Below are 16,629 nucleotides of genomic sequence, written 5' to 3' on the forward strand. Positions count from 1 at the left end.
AAATGGGCATCACTGTGTGATTAATGATATACTAGAAACCCACTGTGATTCTCCTTCAACAACTGGGCGCCTAATGACCATCTGCCAATCCTTATCAAGGCCAACTATAATGGACAAGAGTTCAACATCAAGAATGATTGTTGGGCTAGTACACATCATAAGCCCATCAATAAAGGTATCATTGTGATCTCTAAGGATGCCTCCTAATCCAACTACACTAAAAGGCGGCCCTAAAACCACATCAGTATTAAGCTTAAGCACGCTTGATAAAGGAGTAGTCCAACAAAATCATCAAGCATGGAGATATATCCTACAGCATGTTGTCAGCTTTACAAGGAGTAATCTAAGAAAATTATAACAAAAGCTAGTTTTCATGGTTAAGCAAATTTACATATGAACATTCAAAAATTTCACAACCAAAGCATGAGTTGAAAACTAACAATCTATGGACTCTAAGAAGCATATCTTACCTATATTGCCAGACACCCAATTAACAATACCCATATCACTAAAAAAAACCCAACTTCTATTGGATCGAGATTACGGCTAGAGAAGGGGGATAGCCAGATGCTTTCGTTTTGTACTCATTTCTACAATTTGTTAGTATGCAACAAAAACATAAAACACAAGCAAATCAAACAAATTAATTTAAATGGTTAAAAACCTCGATTCCTACTCCACAACCTATGATTTGTTGGTGGATCACTATTGAAATGTCACTATTTTTTTTCTCGGATATCCTTCTCCAACCTTGCATACAATCAAAAGCAACAAAAAGCCCCTAGGACATGGTTGAGTTGGTTATTGCGGGACAGACTTGCTAAAGTGTGCACGGGTCGAATTTCGACGAAGTCGAGACAATGCCCTCCCCCGTAATGGCCAACTACAACTTTCCAATTTACCTCCTCACAGATGGTTATGAGACCGACCGTGTGGGGTCACTAGGGTGTGAGGTCACTGGAGTGGCGGATTCCACCTTTGTTGAAGAGCAACAAAATAGGATAAAATGAATCAATTACAATAATAAGAAAAATTACAAAATTAGAGCTTCACTCTAGCTAACTTTCACTTGTTGTTACTTACTTTCTATCGCTTTTTAATGATCAAGAAGGCTACCAAATTTTCGTTATCCCCATTTTATAAAGCTCTTACTATCAATACCTACATGTTGGATTCCATTTGATCAGTCGACTATTAACTTACCTTAATTGACTGATTACATCAGTTGAGTCGACTGAACCTGCATGTAGTTGACTTCTTAGCTCATGACTACTTGAGTCGATTGATCTGCCATCTAATCAATTGATTTGCAATAGCATCTGAGTCGTTTAATAGCGGTAGCCGAATTTATGTACTCAATAACTCTTCCGAGATTCTTGCAATTGCACTAGTCGATTAATTTTATCTATCAGTCCACTCTTCGTGCCTCTATGAGCTGACTCCTGAATAAAAATTATTAAAATATTTAAGAATAAATATTCTGTTAGGGATAAATATTCTGTTTTTCTTTTTTATAGAATAATTCTCTTAGAATAGGTTATATATTCGTGTATAAATAGGGACTTATCTCTTGTAATAAAGCAAGATTAGGTGTTTTTTTTCCGCCACTACATGCGAAGGATCTTTCCTCTCCTTCCTCCGAATCGCGATGTCTCCTTCCTCGTCCCGCGCTTCTGTCTCGCCGTTGATCAAGCGCCTCTGATTTCAGCGTTTGAAGCACGCCGCCACGTGCGAAGGAGCTTTCTTCTCCTTCCTCCGAATCGCAACATCTCCTTCCTCGTCCCGCGCTTCTGTCGCGCCGTCGACCAAGCGCCTTTGATTTCAACGTTTAGAGCACGGCGCCACGCGAAGGAGCCTTCCTCTCCTTCCTTCGGATCGCGGCGTCGCATGGTATTCCTGCACCGCATCCCTGCGTTCGCGTGGCATCTCTCAGCGGCGGCCACGTCGACATTGGGCCGTAGAACGCTCAGCAACCACAATGCCACCAGGAGCAAATACAAAAAAGAGCGAACAGCACATGAATGCTTTGGATGGCGAAACAGGTCTTCGATACGCTTCCCTACTCATCAACTTTGGTCTCTCGAAACAACAACAGACTTCCATCTCGTAAGGGCAACAAAGGACGCCCTTGGTGTGATCATTGCCACCGACCAGGACACATGATTGATAAATGTTGGAGTCTACATGGTCGACCTTCCCGTGCTATGCAGATCGTCCAAAGTTCTGTCACTCCTTCAGCTTCCACTTCACAGTTGCCACCAAATCTAACCCCACCGCCTTCTTATAACAACTTTCTGAAATGATATGAGGATCGAAAGGTCTCTGATTCCCCTGTTGCCAGGCTGTCCTTTGTGCGCTTATTCCTGTCCATTGCTGCAATTCAACGTTAGCCTCTTTATCAGTTGGACATCAAAAATGCTTTCTTACATGGTGACCTGCTCGAGGAAGTCTACATGGAGCAACCTCCATGTTTTATTGCTCAGGAGGAGTCTTCTGGTCTTGTATGTGGCCTCAAGCAGTCTCCCAGAGCAATCTCCCAGAGCATGGTTTGGTAGATTTAGTACTGTAATTCAACAGTTTGACATGACTTAGAGTGAGGCTGACCATTCTATCTTTTATCGTCAATCATCTACTGGTTGCATCTACTTAGTAGTTTATGTTGATATTGTTATCACAGATAGTGATCATCTCGGAATTTTATAGGTGAAACAACATCTTTTCAAACATTTTCAAACAAAAGTTCTCGGCAAACTCAAATATTTTTTGAGAATAGAGGTAGCACAGTCCAAAGATGGGATTATCATATCCCAAACAAAGTATGCAATAGATATTCTAGAAGAAATAGACATGTTAAACTCAAAGACAGTTGACACACCTATGGATCCTAATGTCAAGCTCATGTCAAATCAAGGAGAGCCTCTTCCAGATCCTGAGCGATACAGACGATTAGTAGGGAGATTAAGCTACCTTACTGTTACTCGTCCGGATATCTCTTTTGTAGTAAGTGTAGTAAGTCAGTTTCTCAACTCTCCATGCAAGGAATATTGGGATGTTGTGACACGCATTATCCGATATATCAGAGGTGCTCTAGGAAAGGATCTTTTGTACGGAGACAAAGAACATACTCGAGTCGTAGGCTATTCTGATGCAGATTGGGCAGGATCTCCCATTGATAAGAAATCTACTTCTAATTTTTGTATATTTGTCGGACATAACCTTATTTCTTGATAAAGAAAAAAATAGAATATTATGACAAGATCCAGTGCAGAGGCAGAATATCAAGCTATGATCATAGCCAGTCAAGAACTTATATAGCTCAAACAATTGCTTCAAGAACTAAGATTTGGAGAGGTTACACAAATGTCACTTATATGTGACAATCAAGCCGCCATGCATATCACCTCGAATCCAATTTTTCATGAGAGGATAAAGCATATTGAAGTCGACTGTCACTTTGTCAGAGAAAAAATCATATCTGGTGAAATATCTACTAGTTTTGTTAACTCACAGGATCAACTAGCAAATATATTTACCAAGTCACTGAGAGGTCCTCGAATTGACTACATATGTAATAAACTGGGTACATATGATTTATATTCTCCAACTTGAGCGGAATGTTAGAATATTTAGAAATAAATATTCTGTTAGGGATAAATATTCTATTTTTCTTTTTTATAAAATAATCTCCTAGAATAGGTCCCTATTTTCGTCTATAAATAGGGGTTTATCTCTTGTAATAAAGTAAGATTCCATATTATATTATAAAAATATTTTATTTGTTGGCAATCCAACTTGAGTCCACTACTTGATTAACTCACCCATTAGCCGACTAAACATTCTTCAATCGATTAAAACTTTATATCTAGTCACTAATGTTGAGTCTTTATCTTACAAAAAGACCTCATGCCTCAAGGATTTCCTCGTCTACTTATAATTAGTCGATCTTGACCTATTAAAATTTTCACTATCGAGAAGTCTAGCCTCTGGGACTTCATCCTTTGTTTAGTGTTAGTTAACTAGGATTTCCACTTACCTCAAGTCATCTTTGACACACAAGGAAGCACCTCGCCTAATCTCTGAGTAATTTATTCAGGGTTAATCATAAATAACCCTAATTGGTTAACAAGGATTAAGGGGGTTAACTATTAGGTCTAATAAATATTGTTAAAGGCTAAGTATTTATTGGATTGGGTTTCATTTGGGTTTAATGACTAAACCCAATTAAGCCAACCCAATTAAGAGCCCAATTTATAGCCTAATTAGATATAGGTTATTGGATATGGTTTTTAAACCCGTTAGGAACCCATTTATACCGCGACTTTTCCTTCTTCTTCAGCCCGATCGTGACTTCTTCCTGCCCAATTCTACCGGACTTCCCGTTTAGCGTGTCGCCTTCCCTACACCTCATCGCGAGCCGAAGCCAAACTCGATGCATCTTCTCCGTTTCTTTCTTATCCAAAGATGTCAAATCTGTCTCTTCGGCGCCCTCGAGATCTACTTCTAATGTTTTCTCCTGAGCCGAGAATGACCGGAAATTTGCTTCTGGCAGAGGTTTCGGACGGTGGTTGGTGCAGATCTGAGGATCCCGGCGCAGAGGATCTGCTTTATCGCCACCTTCTGCTAGATCTGGCATGGCATGGGTATCCGAAGGAGGATCGGAGACAAGGCGGTTATTGATCGTTCTCGCTTCATGTAAATCTTGCGGAGGTGAGTTTTCTGAATCCGGTTAAGTTTACTACCGTGATTGATTCTGTTACATGATCTCGATTCAATTGGGAGTGGTTTTATTCTATTCTGGACTGATTGGTTAAGGATTAGATCTGTTGTTTGTAGTTTGAATCAATGGAGCTGGGTGTTCTAGCACAATCAGATCAAGCACAATCAAATTAGAGGTAAGCTCTTTGAAGTTGGTTCTTATAGGTTGTTATGTTCTGTTGCTTGGTAGATTGGTTTTGCCCTGTTAGAATCGGTTAGGATTAGTTTGATACTGTTGGGTTCTTGGATTGATCTGTTAAATGGATCTTCAGGGTTTGATTAATCTGTTCAATGATTAGTTGTGGTTGCTTGGATGTGTAGAATGATGATCGGATGTGTATGATTGATTTAGAATCTTGGATTGGTAATCAAGATTTAATTAGGGTTAACTTGGATCCGGATGTGACAATTGGCACGGATCTTGTAGGTTGTTTTAGATCCAGTTGGAAATTGTAAATGATCTTAACTCATGTTTAATTAGCATGAATTTTAGATCTAACTAGATGTGGAATTGTGTAGGAGATTTATTTGTTGCAAAATTTAAATATAATATCGTATTTAGTGGTGTTGTATTTTATAAATTGCAAGATCTTAATTGTTGATCTTGTTATACGGAGACTTATATTTCTGGGGATTCTTATATCGATGTGTGTTCCATCAGATGGATAATCCTTGTATTTGGTCAATACAGATTAAGTTCTTTCCTAGTGTATGTTATCTTTCTGTTGTTGTTGGTTAGATACCTTAATCGTACTCCTGTTTGTTGTTGATTGGATACCTTAGTACCTTAGTTATACTCTTGTTTATTCCATGCTTGTCCTAAATTCGATTGATCTTATGAACCTCCATACTGTTGCTTGTATGACCTTGTTATTTATGTGAATTGTTATTGATAATCTCTGGCTATGATACTTGTGATCAGTAAAGATTCTATTATCTATGCATGTTGATTTAGCATAGTAAATGTTGGTTATTGTTGCTTGATCATCACATCATACATGGTGCGATGTGACGATTATAATTCCCAATGTTTTGGATAAATCGTCATTGATAGTTGACCTATAGTGGCAAGTTATAGAATAGGTGGTTAGGAACTCACTATTACCATCGAGGGATGGTGACTGTATGGTCTGTACGCAGCCGAGTCAATGTCTTGTATCCTAATCACCGCAGAGGGGTGGTACTCAAAAAGTATGGGAGTGATACTCAAGGACAAATATGGAGGGCAGGCATTAGCCATAGAATGTATGTAGCTATACATGACTACTTACCGTTTTGTCACCAAGCTACTTTATTGTAGGGTTGGATTTATGGCAGTGTGATGTCGGACACCCTTAGTATCATATATACGTGAGTACTTGAGCAAGTGTAGGCAGTTGTATCATGCATGTGTTATTTTATGTGCTTGATATATATGTACTGGACCGTATATATATTGCATTTGGATGTGAGATGTATACTTGATTGATTTTTGATTGATACATCTGTGTGGCATTGGCATTCATCCGGATTATTGCATTTTATGAGATTCATCATAAGATTATATGCTAGCAGCAGGATTATTACTGATATTACTTTATTGGTAGTTCACTGTTAGTACTGATCACTGGTTAATTATTGTTTTTCCTTTGTATACGTTTACTCTAAAATGTATATCTTTGAGCATGTACTATCTATCTGATTATCCACTGAGTATTTTATACTCACCACCCAGACCCTGGAGTTTTTCTATCTCCCCAGGTAGTAGATAGGAGATTACAACTGATACCAGAAGAGATCTGCCAGTTATGTCATCTCACAACGGGAGAAGTATTTTGGTTGTTTTACCTTGTGTGGTTTTGGGTTTACATTTCCGTATCAGTGAACTTGTTTTGCATTATAGTTGTGGAGTTTTGTTCATATTTGTGGTTTTGGATTTGTATCTATATATGTGGATTTCGTTCTTATAATTCCGCTGGCGCAGTTTTTCTATTATTGTAGACTTGTAGAATTTGTCGTTTGTTTTGTTGTAATGCATATTAGTATGTTTGAGATTTTTCATATAATCGTTGTCGGTTTGTCGTTGTGGTGATACATCATTGGTATGTTATTATGGTATGCTATTTTGCATGCATGTGTTGGATTAGTGTGTGGTCGTGTGGGTCTTTATTCATACAGTTTAGCATTTTAAATACATGTATTATATTGTTGAGCTGCCGTGTGGGCCTTATGTTAAACTATATTCAGGAAAGTTGAATTGTTATATGGGAGATGCTGTCAAAATTTTTCGGACGACCATCTCCGGGGGCGTGACACACAAGGAAGCACCTCGCCTAATCTCTGAGTAATTTGTGCTCTTTCAAGGTGGACCTCCCCCTTAAAAGATACATCTTCTAAACTAGAATTCTCCCACTTAGTTATTGAAGTTCACACCAATAACTTGAAAGAACTAATTAGAGAGATGACTAAGAAGCTAGAAGGGTGAATAATGAACGTCCTTGAAATTACAACTTAAAGGAATCTTATTATTGCATTAGAAAGGGCAATTCAAATCAAACTGCAATGGGAATAAAACAGAAGACAGACACACAAGTTAACACATTCAATTTAATATGGTTCCGAGCTTTCATTCCTAGTCCATGACCTAAGATCTTTAAATGGATCACTCTTGAAAACCTACTATACTTTCTCCTTCTCAAACAACTTCTATTGGTGAAGAACACACTTACAAGCTCTTTGGAGTGTTTATAATTGAACTACAAGAATGAAATATTTAGAATAAGGCTCAAAATATTGGCTCTTTATGTTTGGGAATGTTAGCCTTATAATATCCTCCAAAACCTCTTTTATAAGCACTAATGCACTATAGACATTAGTCATCAACAAACTTTTCTCATGGACACTTTTTTTTTGTTGTAGCAGCAACCGAGTGGATCTGGTCACACAACAATCACTAAATTGCCTCATCAAACGGTTGGCACCAACTACAACTGCGAATAGAAATATTTTGTTCGCTAGCTCAAACAATTAAGTCAACGACACAACCACCAATCAACTAAATGTTTCAATCAACCAAAACATCAACTATAACCAAACTAAAGGTCGAGTCCACCTAAGTTAAGATTTATTCTCTCCATGTTCTCTCAACTCATCAAGGAGTTTACCTTACCTCAAGGTCATCTCCCATGAAGTTACTCACCTCTCAGACGCACCTAAGCTTTTAGCTCGCTCTACATATCACCCCTTCACTTATGTAGACCGCACCTCCGACTCAACTACATTCTGATGCTCCACATCCAACAACCCTCGGATGTCCCATGTTATCCTTCTCTAATATCCATGGACCTTGAGCCGTCAAATCATTGGATCCCTTGACCACACAAGTCTCACATGTGTACTTTGATAGATAATATTAAGCATACACATCAAATACAAAATATGATCTAAACTTAAACTATTTGCCCAAACAATCAAAATCTATGAGACCTCGAGTCATCAACTCCCTTAGCCACACAAGTCTTCATGTGTATTTTGATTAAGTTTTGTATAATTTCATACACATATCAAATATAAATATGATCCAACTTAAAATTATTTGCCCAAACAATCAAAATTCATGATCAATCTCAATTACTTAAAGCCCAATTGCTCCAAAAATTGTTAACTATTAGAAATAACCATTTCAAGATTTAGGAACCACATATTTATACCTATGAAAAATTAATTTTCACTGATACCATATGTTCATTCCTATACTACTTAGTGTAGACACAATTCATTTGTGTAATCACCTGATGAGGAACAACTTTGGTACATTCCATGTAAGTCAATTTTCTCTAAGCCAAAAAATTGGACCTTGAATCATAGCCTCTCACTGTCTAAATGTATCAACTTCATTTTTCAAATTAGGATTCTCCTCTTAAATCTAAGTTTCACCTTGAAATTGATTTCTATCATGGAGGTAAATACTTCTCCACTAGAGAAATAAATTTTCTTAATCCTAAGTGAAAATTTTTAACTCCCCTTAATTAAGCATTATCTCCATTTTCAATAATTTTCTCCCTTCTAAACCTCTAATTTGCATCAACAATCTCTTTCAGATTATAAAACAGCTACCTAAGTGTTTTAGAGAGTTAAGGGTGATATATATATATATATAATGTGAGGGGTAAATAACTCAACTGAATCAAAAACTTCGTAAAATTTCAATCAGAATCCAATTAATTAAAGTTTCAACCGTCTCCAAACAAAATCAAATTTATTTAGTCAACTGTGTTTGGTCTTCTCTTGCAGTCCAAATTAGAAAAATCATAAACATTTCTATACTAACTGAAAATTTATAAAATTGTGTATAAACATTTCTGGTATTAATTTATTATGGAAAATAATTTTATAAGAAAATACTCTCTATTTTCAAACAATGACATAAAGTTGAAAACAAATCCCACACTTTGTATCAAAGCCATTTTTATGACTTCTATCGACAGATAAGTAACAATTTTTAAAACTATTTTAAAATGATATTTTAAAGTATTTTTTTATCATAATCCTTAGGTTATGTGCACATGACTTGTATATGAGTTTTCCCTTTATTGATCAAATTGTGATTCCTTGATACTCTTCTACAAAAGGTGGAATCCGCCACTCTAGCGGTCCCACATGGTCGGTCCCACGACCATCTATGAGGAGGTAATCGAGAAACTGCAGTTGGCCACGACAGAAAAGGATATTGTCTCGACTTCGCCGAGATTCGAACCTTGTCCTCTTCTGCAAGTCTGTTCCGTCGTAACCAACTCAGCTATGCCCCGGAGGCGTAATTCCTTGATACTCAATTCAACTAGATGCATTGCATAAATATCTTAAACTTAGCTCATTATCCTAACATTTCATTTGTTTCTATGTCTCTAAATATACAAACAAATCAAATCATAAATTATAGTAAGATGATTTTAGAAGTTCTCCTTATCTAAGGTGATCATGCAAGTCTACGCTAACAAAATCCCATTTGACACTCCGACCCTATCTAGGATGTCAATTATTATCATCATCCTCCTCAATATTAATTGCATGATATAACTTGTGCCTAAGCATTACATAAATTGAAAGCATACAAGTCATAAAAATATATCAAGGATAAAAATGTGTCGATTACAAAATCATGTGTCAATTTCAAGATAAAATATATTTAATCTTATTATGTATCAATTCCTCATAATATGTCAAAATCAAAGAAGATATCTTCATCCAATTTGGCACACCTAAAGATTTTTATAGCATGTATCAAAATCTCATCCTAGAAATCCTTTTCATGCATTTTAGGCATAAGCCTCTAGCTAATTATCCATCTTAATGCATGGTATGATTCGTATGTGTCAATTAACTCAAAATTAAGTTATTCAATCATCCATACTTATTGGAACACTCTAAGGTTTTAGAATAGGACTACCTAATGTGTCAACTCTACCCTTAGAAAGATAGTTGGCACATCCTAAACCAATTAGACTAATGAAATTCCAATACTTATTGGTACTCCTTGAATTTTATAAGTAATCACAAGAGACAGCATCCCTTGATAGCTTCCAAAGGACTCTCTAAGATTTCTTAAAAGCATCAACCTTGGGTGAACTCATGACCTCCCTTAATACTTTATTACCATGTCTAGTTCTGAAGGGTTCTTTTGACTTGGTCTCATAATCAAAGTGAATCCTGTGGTAGGTCGGCACACTAACATTTAACTTAGATTTGTATCTCAAACAACTCTTGTCAATGTCTATCTCTTGCCTCCTTAGACCTAAGTCCACTTTCTTAAATCCATTTGTGGTCTTCTAAAGGGTCTTTTCTAAATAAATCAAATCATACTCTCATGACTTGATTTTCCTTCTCTAACTCCTTAATTTTTAACTCCTCAAGGGTCTAGAATTGTTCCTAAGAACTTGATTTTCCTCCTCTAACTCCTTAATTCTATTATTTAACTCCTCAAGGGTCTAGAATTGTTCCTAAGAGTATCATATTTCCTCTCTTCTTACAATACGAAGCACTAAAATCATAAAATATATCTAGCATGCTTCTTATCATGAGAATGAGGTACATCATTATAACTTGCAAAAAAACAAAATGATGATACCTAATTAGTTTACTTTAGAAGCTCCTCCTTATCTTGTGTTTCTTGGGTTGCCACCCATTCGAACAGTCATTATAGTAGTGCCCCTTCTCATTGCAAGCAAAGCACACAATGTGGTCCTTTCCTTTTTGTATCATAGGTGTGATTCCCTTGGGTTTCTTCTTGGCTTTGTGGTTCACTCGACACTTCTCTCTCATCAACAATCTAAGACATCTATTTTTGTAGTATTATTGTTCCCTACACTTAAAAGCATATAATATGATCTTTTTTAATTGCATGTTGTATACCTTTAGTATCGGAACCATTGATGTCGTCAGAGGGGGGTGAATAGCGATTTGCGTATCAATCGTGTTCGTTGTTCGTTGTGCTCGTCTATAAAAAGTTAAACACACATCAGAAAATACAAATACAAAAATCAAAACACAAACACCACTTGAATTTTATATGGTTTGGAATCCCTAATTCCTACTGCACAACCTAGTCCTAGCAATACTCCATAACTTTCTTCTTGTCAGAGACCTTTCGAAGATGGAGAAATCTCTTATAATTTGTTCTTTATAAAACAACACATAAATAAAACAAAGATACAAATAGAAATATGAACAATGTAAATGAAATATTTTACAACAATGAATCTTTCTTTTGATCATTGTTGGTTGCTTTGGATTGCCTTTGAAGGTATGGAATGCAGTAACACTTCTCCATCAAAGTCTCCAAAAATCAGCATCAAAATCCTCTACGAAATCTTTCTTTTATAGCCTTTAGGTTGGGATTGATTTCCGCTTAACAGTCGACTGATAGAACTCATCAGTCAATTACTCTGTTAAATTCAACCATTACACTTACAAAACGGCTCTTCCAACTCAACTTTAACCACCAAGAGTCGACTATTATTGTTTATCAATCGACTAATGCTCAAACAATCGAATGCAGCAGTCGAGTGTTCACTGCAACAATAACAATAATCGAGTGTTATTGTTTATCAATTGATTGATAACCATTAGTCGAGTTGTTTAGTCAAGTTTCAAATAATTTACTTGTTGCAATAGTGTCATCAGTCGATTGCTAAAACTCAATAGTAGATTGATATGCAACAAACCCACTTAAACCCCTCAACTCTGAATTCAAAATTTAGAACTTCATCAATCGATCGCTACTCTTTAGCAATCGACTAACTCTATTTCAGTCGCCTTACCACGATTAAATTCTCGTCTTGCCTAGTATCCAATTGATCACAACCTATCAAGACTTTGTTTGCCAAACATCTTATCAACCTTAATCTTTCAGGACTTTTCGCTATCTAACATCCAATCCACCTTGACATGTCGAGACTTCGTCGTGTCTAACATCCTATCAACTTTAACCCGCTAAGACTTTACCATTATCTAACATTTAGTCTACCTTGACCTACTAGGACTTCACCATTATCAAGCATCCTCCTTAACATGTTTAGACTTCCCTCTATTATCAAGTGTCTAATCCTTCATTTCTGCAAAAGGTGATTTCGCTTCCCCAAGCAGCCCAATATCGTCAGCCCCATAGTGAGATACAAATAGGTAAATCAGGTACGTAGTAGATCCCCAAGAGAGAGGGCATAACCTAGGGAAATGACACCCTCGAGATTTGACCCTTGCAAGTGTTTGTTCCTTCATGATCCACTTGAACTTCACTTCTCCTATTAAATGTTTGATCAACCGTGAACCGCTTGAACTTCACTTTTGATGTCAAGTATCTAGTTAATCATGATTCATTTAGACTTCGTCTTTGCTAACTCCCTATTGGACTTCAAACTGCCAAATATATGATCCTCCATGAGCCACTTGAACTTCACCTCTCATGTTAACTTCCTATTGCACTTCCGACTGTCAAGTATCCAATTAACTGTGATCCACTTGAACTTCTTCATTGTCAAGTATTGATCAACCTTAACCTACTTGACTTTTCGCTCAACTATTCACATCCAGATCAATCTTAATCAACTGATCCGAGGTTTATTGCACTAACAATTATCCTTTTTAAAAATTCTTCTTATATTTGATGTCTCGCTCTTGTCAACAAACATATTGATCAAAAATCAAAACTCAACACGAGCCAACTCGAGTTTGGCCAACTGAGCTTGACTAACATGGTCAACCTTGATCAGACGTCAATTATACTAACAATCTTTACCTTTTGGATATTTGACAATATATTTAAGATAGGCTAACTCATTAATCCAACATCCTACTTCTTATGTTAAAGCATAAATGAAGGTTTCCTAACTAAACCCCTTCATTTCCCCTTTTAACATACATTAAAAAGTATCCTCAAACTCTATACATCAATAGAGGTTCATTTTCTCCAATACTTAACCTTGAATATAAAATCCTTCAAAAATATATATCTCCTTCATTCACCAATATTTAAAATCATTCATTCTCTGCCTTTCATACTTAAGTCATTTCTCAATCCTTTAAGGTAAACCTCCTCTTCAAAACAACCTCCTCTTCAAAACATATTCCACTTCAATCATTACACAAATAATATTTTGGAGTTTCTAATTCTTTAGGAAATTTCAAATTCTATGTCATGAGGTTAAAAATTCAACCTTGAATCTTAACCTCCCCTCAGTTCTTGTTTTTGCCTTTTTAACATCTCATTTTCACTAAGAAAGTTCCCTTTAAATACTTATTCAAGCATGTCGGGGGATTAGGAATAGTTAAAATACCTAGAAGTGAACTTAAATAGCTAAAACAACTCCATTTCAATCAAAATCATCACTAACGGTCAACTTTCATCAATCAATTGATACCATCAACAATCAACTGATCTTCTAACAACAATCACAATCAAGTTTTATCCCACAATGTGGGGTCATCTATATGAATAATTTGACGTCATTAAACTCTATCCCCTATTATATCATCATTTATATTTAAATAAATTTTATCTTATTTTATTATTGCTAATGAAATCTTTTTAATCTTCTTTTTCTCATTTGATATGTACATTTGTCATAGTTTCACATCATCTAATTAGAGCATTTATACGTCGTCTAAGTACATGTTTGTACCATGTTAAATGTGTCTCCCAGAATTTTCCCTCAATAGGTGCAACCCGACTTTCTTTCTATTATTTTTATTTCTTATCATGTCCATCCTTGTATGTCCACATATTCACCTTAACATCCTCATTTCTGTAACTCTTATTTTCTGTTCATCTGCTCAAGTCATAACCCAACATTCAGTTCCATTAACATAACGGGTCTAACCATCGTTTTGTAAAATTTTCTTTTAAGTTTTAGAGATACTTTACAATCATACAAAACAATTGACGGATACTTTACAATCACACAGAACAATTGACGTTCTTTTCCATTTCAACTATCCCGTTTATATTCTATGTAAGACATCTCTCAATCCTCCATCCTTTTACAAAAATGATTCTAAGTACTTAAAACTCTCAGTTATAGATGACTCGTCATCTCTTATCTTAACAATTATCTCATTACATCTAATATTACTAAATTTAAATTTCATATATTCTGTCTTTTTACTCTACTAAGCCTACCTTTCACTTTTAATGTTTCTCATCAAGATTCAAATCTTTAATGTTTCATCTATCAAAATAATATCATTTGCAAATAACATACATCGTGGTACCGTATCTTAAATATGTCTAGTGAGTTCATTCATAATTAGTGTAAAAAGATAAAGATTTAGCATTGATCTTTGATGTAACCCTATCTTTATAAGAAACGCTTAAATTAATCCTTATACGTATCCTTAATTAGTTCAATATATATTATGTTAACACCTTTCTTTTTAAAATTCTCCATATAATTTCTCTTGTGACTCTACCATAAGGCTTTTTTAAGTCGACGAATATCATATGTAAATCTTACTTCTGTTCTCGATACTTTTCAATTAGTTTCCTGAGAAGATATATAACATCTATTGTCGATCTTCCAAACATAAATCTAAATTGATTTTTGATCACCATAGTCTCCTTCTTAGTCTTTTGTCTATTACTCTTTCTCAAAGTTTCATGATATAATTCATTAGTTTAATACCCCTATAGTTTGCACAATTTTATACATCTTTATTCTTATATAAGAGAACTAGAATGCTTACCATTTACTGATCGAATATTTTTTTAATTCACATCTCGTCTTGTCTAGTATTTGATTACCCTCAACTTATCAAGACTTTCTTTGTCCAACATTCATCTTAACCTATTGGTACTTCATCGTTATCTAGCATTCAATCAACTTTGACCTATCAAGATTTTACCACTGCTATTCCCTAGCAGTTGACTAATATCTTTATTTCAATCTTACCAAGACTGAATTCTCATCTTGCTTAATATCTGATTGTGCTCAGCCTATCAAGACTTCATTTGTCCGGCATTCATCTTAATCTATCAATATTTCACCATTGTCTAACATTGGATCAATCTTAATTTACTATGACTTCACAACTGCCTAGCATTCAATCAACTTTGACCTACCAGAATTTCACTACTGTTAAACATCTGATCCTCCTTAATCTATTTGGACTTCCCTCACTGCTAAGTGTCAAATCTTCTATAATCCATTTAGACTTCGCTTCTCATATTAAATGTATGTCAATTGTAACTCACTTGGACTTCGCCCTTGCTAACTCCCTATTAAACTTCCAACCGCCAAATGTCCAATCTTTCATGATCCACTTGGACTTCACCTCTCATGTCAACTCCTTGTTGGACTTCTGACTGTCAAATATTCGATCAACCGTGGCCCACTTAAACTTCTCCACTGTCAAATATTCAATCAACCTTGATCTGCTTGACTTTTCACTCAATCATCTACATCTAGATCAATTTTGGTCAACCTAACCTAAAGTCGATTGCACCAATAATCTTCCTCTTCAACAAGTTCTCTTTCTACTTGATGTCTCACTCTCGTTAACAAATATATTGATCAAATATCAAAATTCAACTCGAGTCAACTCGAACTTAACCAACCTGGTCAACCTTGATTAGAAGTTGATTGCACCAACATTTAGGTGCAAGGACCTATATGCTTCAACATCTAAATCATCTTACAATCACAACCAATCTTATCAAATCAATGGCTCTCTTTCTAAGACATGTTATTTTAACAGTTGACAATTCCGTTCATCAATTAAGTGACCCAGTCATTAGCAAACAAACCTAACTCAACTTAACTACTTAGTCGACTCAACCATCAGTCAACTAAATCATTAACATCAATCGACTAAGTCATTGTTTAAGTCAATTTTACCCCAAACTCAAACAACTATAGGTCACTTGTTGACTTTTTATCTTATATAAATTTTTTGGCAAGTTGTCACACCTTAGGATCTTTCTCGTCTTGCTAAGAAGTGTTGCCTCTAAATTTTCCCTACTAAAAAATCATGTCTCTAGAACTTCCAATTGCTTAGGATTAGCCACCCTTGACCTACTAGCAATTCCCCTCATCGAGAAGCCTAGTCCCCAAGTCTTCATCATCTACAACGAGTCAATCAACCATAACTTCCACTAGTCTAATTTCATGTCCTTCCTGACCTGCCAAGACTTCTACTTATAAAAAGAACCAGCCTCTAACCTTTAGGACTTCCACTTGCCTAAGCTTAGGTACACCTTGACCACCAAAACTTACACTTGTCAATAGTTAAGTTTGACTTGCCTAAACTTCCTTCACTTACTAAGCACCCAAGCAAACTTAAGGTGTCTAGACTTTCTTCATTTGCCAAGCATCCAGTCAACCTTGACCTATCATAACCAACCTTGAC

The 16,629-nt window shown here is 35.8% G+C and overlaps 1 long non-coding RNA gene across 1 annotated transcript in view; it reads right to left on the reverse strand.

Annotated features, from left to right (window-relative positions):
• The window catches only part of LOC141816495 (uncharacterized), a 29,516-nt gene that overhangs the window by 792 nt on the left and 12,095 nt on the right, over positions 1-16,629 (reverse strand). The gene's annotated exons all lie outside the window — the stretch shown is intronic.

This window comes from Curcuma longa, chromosome 2 (assembly GCF_044706935.1).
Source record: "Curcuma longa cultivar G26 ecotype Majalengka, Jawa Barat chromosome 2, ITB_CL_G26_1.1, whole genome shotgun sequence".
In the NCBI taxonomy this organism is placed as follows: Eukaryota; Viridiplantae; Streptophyta; class Magnoliopsida; order Zingiberales; family Zingiberaceae; genus Curcuma; species Curcuma longa.